A 9939-nucleotide genomic window follows, 5' to 3' on the forward strand; every position below is an offset into this window, starting at 1 on the left:
TTTATACAACAATAACCCTCAGTCCATGGATCAGAGAGGAAATTTGGGGAATCTGCCAGTAATTAAGTATGTCTAATGCAATGACATTCAAGAACTGGAGATGTAACCACTGGGTTCACAGACCTACTAGGCTCTCTGTAATTTTAACTTGGGTCAATATTCCATTCATCACCTGACCACCATTAGCCCCCACTTTAACTGGTGGACCAGAGTACGGTTTTAGGGTCCCAGAAATTCCTGCCAGTTCAGGGCCAGTGCTTATTAACGTCCAAAAGATCTGAAGGTTTTTTTTCGGTACAGTCACCCTATTAAAGACTGCAGGTCTCTGGGGAAGTCTTGAAAGACGGTGTATAGTAAATACTGTGGCAGTGTTGTGGAGTTCTTAAGAGAACTCAGCATATCCTTCAGTCAAGGGGCTCTGGGAATGATAGCTGGCTTAGGTCTAGAAACCGGAGGAGAGTCTCTCTCTCTCTGTAGTGACTTTAGTCAGACTTCTGAACACCAGACCTAGAGTTTTTCCTAATGTGTAGACCAAGTAATATTTCGTAGACTTCCCATCTATTTTATTCCTAGGTCCACTGTACCAACTAGCTACTGTATTAGGGTTCTCCAGAGAAAAAGAACCGATAGGACATGTGTGTATGTACATAAAAGAGATTTAGTATAAGGAGCTGGTTCGCATCATTATGGAAGCTTGGCAAGTCCCAAATCTGCAGAGTGGGCTAGTAGCCGGACAGGCAGGAAAGCAGATCCAGTCTGAAGACAGTCTGCTAGAGATTCCCCTTTTGCTTGGGAAGCTTGGTCTTTTTATTCTATTCAGGCCTATAACTAATTGGATGAGGCCCACTCCCATTTTGGAGAGCAATCTGCTTTACTCAAAGTCCACCACCATCTGAATGTTAATCTCATCTGAGAACAGAAACACCCAGAATAATGTTTACCCAAACATCTGGGCACCCAGCGACCCAGCCAAATTGACACATACAAGTAACCATCAACAGCTACCGTCAATGATCCCTGAGGGTGAAAACATTCTGATGGCCATTTTGTCCCTGCTGTGTATTATGTTAAACACATTCCCCTTATTTCTAGTGACTAAGACTGCTGCTTAGTCTCCGCTACTCTACTCTTCAATCCAGATGAAATTAATGAACAGCAATGAATTGGTGACAGCACCTTTTATACCAGCTTAAAGAGAAAAGCCGTCACAGAGATTCTCAAGAATACTGATGCTTGATCAGTAATGCTTGCTACCTTAATGAAGGAGTGTCCACTAGGTCCTCTTGAACCATGTAGTAGTGGACAGTAGTGGCAGAAGTTTGAAGGTCACACATAATATGTCTACTCTGACACTTCTATCTCCCTACATTTTTTCATTCCTTTCTCTACATTATGCCAGGGAAGTTCTGGAATTTCAAACTGATTCTTATATGTAGGTCACTACTGAGTCCAAATAAGCAAATTCTTAATATAGGTTAACACATTAAATAGAGAATCCCTGATAAGTACACCCATATCAGTAAATCTGGCCTTTTATCTTCCGCCTTCTTGGGTCTAATGCTCTTAGAATCCCATTCCACACATATACACCAGGTTTCTGCCTATGTAAATTAGAAAAAAATCTTGCAGTTATTTTGAATTATAAAATCTTTTCTTCAGGATCAGACTCTGAACTTGTTTCCTTGTAATATGCTGAATCTGACTCTAGTTATGGGTCTAGTGGCAATAAGGGGTAGTAGGTTAGATCTTACAGAGTAAAGGCATCTCCTTGAAAAGCGTCTGCCTCAGGTGAGGTTAATATAAAGACTTCAAGCAAAGGAAGCCTAATCTCAGTCATGGAGGGTGAAGGCAAGGAAGGCTCAGAGTGATTTAGGGGTTAAGATTTTTAGCTTCGGGCGCCTGGGTGGCTCAGTGGGTTAAGCCGCTGCCTTCAGCTCAGGTCATGATCTCAGGGTCCTGGGATCGAGTCCCACATCAGGCTCTCTGCTCAGCAGGGAGCCTGCTTCCCTCTCTCTCTCTGCCTGCCTCTCTGTCTACTTGTGAACTCTGTCTGTCAAATAAATAAATTAAAAAAAAAAAAAGATTTTTAGCTTCATCCAAGCCCATGCAGATGTCTTCATTCCAAGTCTTAGAATTAGACACTGTCCCAGTTCTTATCCCAACTTGACTGAGAGACATAGGCTGTGAATTCAATTTACATTTAAATTCTGCAGCCCTCACAGTTAAATATTGCGTCTGAATTTGCAGCTACAAGAGATTTGAGATACTTTTTAGAATCTCCCTAGCCAAGACTTGAGCTGAGACTTTCAAGAGCTGAGTGTGTCATTTTCTTTCTGTAAGCACTCCAGTGCCCACAGAAGAAGGCATCCCACCCACAATCCTCCTAGTCATCATTACCCCAGTCAGCCACTTGATCTCAGGAAGTTCTTCATCAGAATGATCTACAGCCAATAATTTGACTAATCAGTGCCACTCTGTGGCATGAGTTACCAGCATCCCATTTCCATGACAAGAAGCTCAATAGTGCACTCAGGTCTAGAGACAAATCCAAACACCTAAAAAATTTCATCTCTGAGGGTCTGTTTCCTGTGACTTCTGGTACCAATTTCTGCATCAGTCAAGATTCAGTCAGGGGGCACAAACTCTACCAATTACATTCACAGACAGAATTTAATATAAAGAATTGTTAACCAGACATTAGAAAACTGGAAAGGCAAAGGAAATACTGTAGTAAATGCAGAAAGCAGTTACCAGCCCAAAAGCTGGGAGCTTGGGATTAATAAAACTTAATAGCTCAGATAAAGGGACCCATGGGGCTGGGACAGGAAAGACATCTGCCAGCTGAAACCTGTATGTGTGAAGAAGCATAATGAGGCTGGTTCTGAGATTGTGGAAAAAATGGAAACTTGAACCAGCTGCTCCCACAGGAAATAATTCTGTCATTGCCAGCGTGAGGAACTGTTGTTTGGGTGACACAGTAACAGGAAGCAAAACAGAAAGGAGCAAGTTCCTGGCCAAGTCTAGACTTCCAGTCTCCCTCTAGTGCCCCTATTGGCTGACTAACAGAAGACCAGCTGGCAAAGGGGAAAGAATTAGCAGTCCCAGCCTTGACGTAGAGCCAGTAGAGTTCGAAGCTAAGAGAGTATAACGTAATAACCGTGTGTGTGCACGCACGTGTTCTGAACCATGTTAAAGTGAGTTCCAACATTGTGTTCTTCACCCCTGCATACTTCAGCATCCATCTGACAGTAACTCCCTAACACTATCTAACACCCAGATCATATTCAAGGTTTCTCCAATTGCCCCCAAAACATCTTCTTAATTTTATTAAACACCTTTTAATTTTGTATGACATTTGAAAGAATGTCTCACTCTCGGAATTGGTTGTTTTCTCTTATATCATTGAACTAGTGCCTCTGTTCTCTCTTTTCTGCTAACCAGAGGTTAGGTGTGTGTATGTGTAACCTTTTTTCTTCACAAGCAGGAGCACATATAATGATTTTTTTATTATGCCAATCATAAAGTAAGTGGATGAGACCTGTAGAGCTAAGTGTCTTCAGAGAAATCTGTAGGTCTTTCGAAATACAAGATTTAGACAAATTAGTCTCTGTTCACTGTACAACAGCTGATAGACAAAAAATGTCTTTCTAGCCACTAGCTAAATCTCACTTATGCAGTCTAATCGTGCATCGTCTCCTCAATCTAGGATTTCTGCTTTGCTTTCCAGACAAAAGGCAGGGATAGGTCCTTTATTTCTCACAGCCCCTCCCCACATTATGCTGGCAGAACATGGCAAGGCCTTGGTTTCTATACTCATTCCTATGCTGCTCTCTCAAACATTGATTCCCTAAAGCAGAAGGCTCAGACTTTCTTAGCAGGGCATTTCCCTCAAATCAAATGTCTTGTTCCTTTCTGGTCCCCACACCGGCTTGAGAAACATCCTCAAGAGCGTTTTGCATTAGATTCCAGAATGTCCCTCCAACTGAGGCCCTTCAAGTTACATCTGGAAAGTGGTTGGATCTTTTCTGGGTCATTTCCTGTCGAATATAAGTGGTAACTATTTTGGTCTGACTTCGTTCGTGCTGGGAATCTTGCTGGCTCAGGGCTTTAACTCTACTGAGACCTTGGGCCAAAGGAGCCTCTCCGAGCTCTCTGGTTCTTCTTTTCCCTCCCGCAAAGACCCTGTGCTTGCGGAAGCCATCGCCCAGCTGCACGTGGCCCCCGCAGAAGAACCTATGACTGAACAAGAGCTGAGCTCACATGGCATCTCTGGATCCTGCTCGCCCCATAAGCTTGGGAAGATGGCCAGCTTCCCTGCCTCCGTTCCTTCAGCTGTATAAAATGGGAGAAATAGTCATCCCAAACTTGGAAGACTCAAACAGACTGAATTTTTTCTTTTTTAAGAAAGTGTATAGTTGTAGGGGGAGGGTTAGTAATTTTAACTCTCTCAGCTCTGGCACAGCCGCAGATCCAACTCATCCATCAGAGCAAAGGAAGAATTTCCAAGGACTGTAACACAGTATAATCTTTTATTTTATTTTATATTATTGAGGGAGGGATATAGAATAAGTACGAGATTCCCATGTTTTAAAAATCAAATTGTCCCATACAGTGAATAATAAATCTTCCTTTTACGACTATTTTCCAGTTCTCCTCTCTAGAGACAACCTTTTGGGTCACGATGTTTCGTGTATCTTTCTTGAGGTAGATTATGTTCATACAGTCATGTGTTCTCCTGTGTGTTTTCCTCACCTCTTTTTAACTTGGATGCTAGCAAACTATACACACTGTTCCACTCCTTATCGTTCTCACTAAACAAAGTATCTTGCAGATAATTCTATAGTAGTACATAGAGTTCTGCCTCTGTGTAAGTACATATTTAATTAGTTCCCGATGGTGAGCTATTCAGATTGTTTCCAGTCTTTTATTAGTTCAAACACCGCTGACATGAATATCTTTATGCACATTTCCAGAATAAGTTGTGGAAACAGAATAGCTATGTCAAACATAAACTGTGTATTTTCAATTTTTATAGTCTGCAAGCTTTCCTTGCAGTTCAACTATCATTTTGTTTGATTCTAAGTGACATAATACACAGGGAAGCCAACACTCACTCCAACATCTCGATCTTTCTGTGGAAGGACAGCAAGTCCTCTCTTTCAGCAGCTGTCTCCCCAGTGCTGCCACAGTAAGAAGACCCCATCTGGAATGATCTCATCCTGGAGAACTTCACAGCCCCAAAGCCCCTTGTTGAAAGTAAGCATTGACAATTTGGGTCTTGGCCATTAGCTATTTGGAATGATTCAACAATCACTTTAAACCCTCTTTTGTGCCAAAATTGCAGAAAAGAAGGGCTGAAAAAGGACAAAGAAGAAGGCCAGGAAGGCCTACATTTTAATCATGGGTGGAAGTCAAAAGATTGTGGACTTTCTCGGCCTTGACTTCACAACTAATTACCAAGTCACTGAAGGTGTCCGTCCTCTTTTTCTCCATGTGTAAAATGAAGACCACAGACCAAACTATTCCTCAGGACCTTTCCTCCTTTGGAGATTCAGATGCAGTGTAGGTCAGGGGTCCTTGCCCTCCCCACCTCACCACATTCAAAAAGCAAGAGCTGTCACAAATTGGTACATGACTAATATCCGAGTGGGTGGTCCAGTTGACGTGGCATTCAGACAGTGCTGTGCTGGTGAACAGGCTGGATCCTCGGCTGGGGGTAGAGAGTCTTGAATTGTAGCATTTGCTGATTTCTGTAGTGTAATTATTCCCACTATGACGCAAATATGAAGTTCCTTGACTCAGAATTGGAAAGAGAAGCACAGAGGCACAGCATGGGCGGCTGTCTCCAGCAAACCACTAGTTAGGAATTCAAGGACAACATTTTCTCCAAATGATTCTGTACTGAGAGGCTCTTCATAAAAGAGGAGACACTTGAAGTGGGCACTGAAGGATAACACTGTAGGACTCTTTGGTAACTCAGGGTAACTGACAGGAACAACTTGCACTGGCTTGAAAACAGAGAGAAAATGAATATGAGAACATGAATGTTGTAGTGCAAGTATCTGCACAGATTTCCAATAATGTGGTCAGAGCACTCTCTCTCTCCCACCTTCAGTGTTTCTTGCACCTGCTTCTATCTGTATGTTGACGTCACTGGCTCCTCGCATAAGCAGGCTCTCTCCAAATGGCAGGAAGAATGGCGAGTGCAGCCCAGGGCTCTCTACACTTAACAGATTCAGAAGAAAAGCAAGTGCCATCTCATGGAAATCACATGGGAAGATTCTGATGATCTCTGCTTGGATCTCATGCCCACCATTTGGGTCCTTAACTGGGCACAAAAGGAAGGGGTGCCTGGTCCACACACCCCTACTCCTGCAGCCAGAGGGCAGGCAGAGCACCAACATGGACCACCATTTCCTTACCACCCAGTACACATGAGAATCACCCGATGGAATTTCCCAGTGGACAGAGAGATAATGGGCAGATAAAAGCTGTGAATTTCTAGTAGACACATGGGTAAGACTTTGTGGAGAGGCAGAAGAGTGGTTAGAGGGAACTGCCTGAGTGGAGGTACAGACATGTGAAAGGTGAAGGTGAAGTTGGGAGCCAGCCCAACCAAATAGGGCAGTGGTTCTCAATGGAAGGCGATTTTGCCCACCTTGGGACATTTGGCAATGTCTGGAGATATCTTTGGTTGTCACAAATGGAGGCTAAGGGGTTGCTGCCATCATCCGGAGAATAAGGCCAAAAGATCCTGCTAACCGTCCTGCAGTACCCAGGAGAGTCCCCCCTAGTGAAGACTTACAGTCTCAAGCGTCAATAATGCAGAGAATGAGAAATTTTGACACAGGAAAAAAATCAGAGAAGTGGCTGGAAACATGTCAAATCACGGGGACTTCCGGTTAGTGAGGCTACAGAAACGCCAAGAGGCTGAGGCTCTCTGCTATGACTATTACCCAGGGGAGCATTAGGGAGCTGTTGGGAACGGCTAGTGTGGCCCTTACACACTGATCCTTTAGCCTGGCACCTCTCGCCCTCCTCCCTTGCCACCTTCGCAGGGCTGGCTCGTTTTCATCCTTGGTGACACAGCTTCAACATTACCTACTCGAGAGATCTTCCCAGACCTCCCAGGAAAGTAAGGTCTCTCACAGACTCCACACCACTGTTCTCTCCCACAGTTCCCTCTTCTTTTCCTTCGTAACTCTTACCACGGTGTAGAATTCTAAGTTTCAGAGCTCCTTCGACACTTGTCTCCTCAAGAGCACCACAGAGGCAGAGAGCTCCCTTGTTTTGTGCACTGCCGTGACCGGAACAAAAAACAGAGTGCCTTGTGCACAGTTGTTGTTTGATATCTAACCAATAGATTAATCAGTTTGAAAGTTGCTTATAGGACTGGAATGGGGTCGAGGTGAAATGGAAGAGGAAACAGAGGTGGGCCTCTGGAGGTCCTCCCTGCTATTCTGCTCACATTCGTGTCCTGCTCTGACTCTGACACTCACAACATCTATAGATCACAGCATAGTGTATCAGGGCTCATGTGAAGGTTCAAAACCGTTCTAGCCATTTTGAGAAATCACGGATTAATAAAGAGAATCAAGTGAACTCAGAATACTTGCAGAGCAATGTCTGGCCTGGCCTGGTCCTCCGAGAATGATTCCCAGAACACCACATGGTACTGAGTGCCCAAGGGAATACAGTCTCTGCCACAGTCTGGAAGCTGAGGTTCCAGGAGTCACCAGACGCACTCTCTGGCTACAGGAATACATAATTTTAGGTGTAAGCCGGGACCAGGAGTTACTGCCCAAACTCTAGAGTCATCTTGCCCCTTGTAGCTCACCGGCAGCACCATGGACCTTTCCCTGGCTACTGCCTCCTCTCCACCAAAGTCCGTTGTTTATCCTAACTCAGTGTTGAATTCAGGTTTGCACAAGCACACAGGACTGGCTAACCCTAAATTAGGACGGGAACCCTAACAGCAAGGAGTTTGGGAAATGGGATTTTAGTTTTTCAGCCTCTGTAGTACAGGAAGGCAGACGGAGAAAGGTTTGGGCAGATGGGGAACAAGCCAGTCTGCCATCTCCGGCATGTGGCTGCCCCTGCCGGCTTATCAGCTCTCTGTGGCCATAAATGTCTTGGTGTCCTTCATCTCTAGACACGAATGGCATCGTGAAATGAATTGAACTGAGGGGTTCCTGGGTGGCTCAGTCGGTTACATGTCTGCCTTCTACTCAGGTCATCATCCCAGGGTCCTGGAATCAAACCCTCACTGGGCTCCCTGCTGAGTAAGGAGCCTGCTTCTCCCTCTCCCTCTCCCTGCGGCTCCCCCTGCTTGTGGTCTATCTCTCTCTGACAAATAAGTAAAATCTTTTTAAAAAAATGAATCAAGCTGAATCAAACAAGTAGGGAAATCCTCATTTTGTACACTTTATATGTTACTGATAGCACTTACCACATTATGCCTCTTAGACTGATTTGTCTTCTCATTCCCTGTGAACAAGATGTTCACCTCCTTGTCCTCACACTCAAGACAAGTAACAAATGTTTGTGGAGTGAATTAAAGGCAGAAACAGGCTAGACCGAGGAAGTTCTGAGCCCCTTTCCATCTTGAAGCAGCTCCTGCAGCTCCTAGAACAGCCATTTCACGAATATTTGGGATTTCCTACTCCATGAAGCCATCACCACTGGACAGGACCCCAAGGACTCTGCTCAGTTTCAGGGGACCTCGGTTCCAGGTCTCCCCCAAAAGCTGGAAGAACATCCACACCCATTCATTCAGCCATTAAACATGTATTAAGTGCTTCCCAGGTGTCCTTCTCCCGTACTTCTTTTCCCTTTCCTGCACTTCTCTTCAACCATCTCCTTACCAACAAGAGCATGTCAGGGATTTCAAACTCTAAGGCTGTGGACCCCCATGGGTAACACATGGAGATTCCTACTCTCTCCTGGAGCCCTTTAGGTTGTGAATGGCATCCACGCATTCGAGGCAAGGTTTCCTTACCTTTTTCATTCCTAACATATTTGGGAACAGACCAAGGTACCCAGAGGGAGTGGCAGACAGAAGTCCCCTCTCCAGCCATCTATGAATCAACACACTAAACCCTACTTCACATGTCATCTTTCCTCTGCATTTAGAGCTCACACTCCCCTACACCAAAACAAGTCCCAACCCTCCCCCAGGGCTTGAACCAGGTCTTCCCCTGAACACCCAGTTTCATAACCAATGTTTTCTTCTTCTGTGATACTCATTTCACTTGTAGCCACTTGTGTCATCCCCATGAGACTCCAAGTTCCACGAGGACAGGCACCAGACATTTCCGGTTTACCTCCATATCGCCGGCACCTGGCTCAGGGACTGACAGATAACATTTTGAGGCTTATCAAATGTTTGTTGGATGAACACCCATTGAGCCTGCTAACTTTCAGCCTCAGCTACTGTTTATGTAATATTAGTAATAATTCTCTACATAGTTCAGTGGCTTACCAAACACCTTTATGGGGGAGGGGCCCACCTTCGAGGGGGAAAGACAACGCAATAATATAATCATTACTCTCTCTACTTTTCAGAAAATGAAACACCATCCATGAGGTAAAGGACTTAGGTGGTGGAACCAGCAGAGTTCAAACGCATATCTGCATTAAAATTCTGAATGTGGGTCATATACCATCCGCTAGGCAGATGCTCTGGCCTCGGAGTAAAATGCTGGAAGCTCATAGAAGAGAGCGGTGGAAAGAGGAGGAAGAAGCTAAGGCCGAGCCTCTGTGGTTTTCTTTCTTCTAGCGTCTGCTTGCAACCTGTTCAGGTTCTTGCAACTCTGCCTGTTCTGGGACTTTGAGGCAGGGGCAGAGAGTAAGTGAAGCCAGGGAAGCTTTACCTCCTGGGAGGAGGGAGATGAGGGCTGGGACGCAGGGCACTACTTCATATGTGCACACTCACATCTG

This window comes from Enhydra lutris, unplaced genomic scaffold, assembly GCF_002288905.1.
Source record: "Enhydra lutris kenyoni isolate GAN:26980312 unplaced genomic scaffold, ASM228890v2 scaffoldscaffold5, whole genome shotgun sequence".
Lineage (NCBI taxonomy): Eukaryota > Metazoa > Chordata > Mammalia > Carnivora > Mustelidae > Enhydra > Enhydra lutris.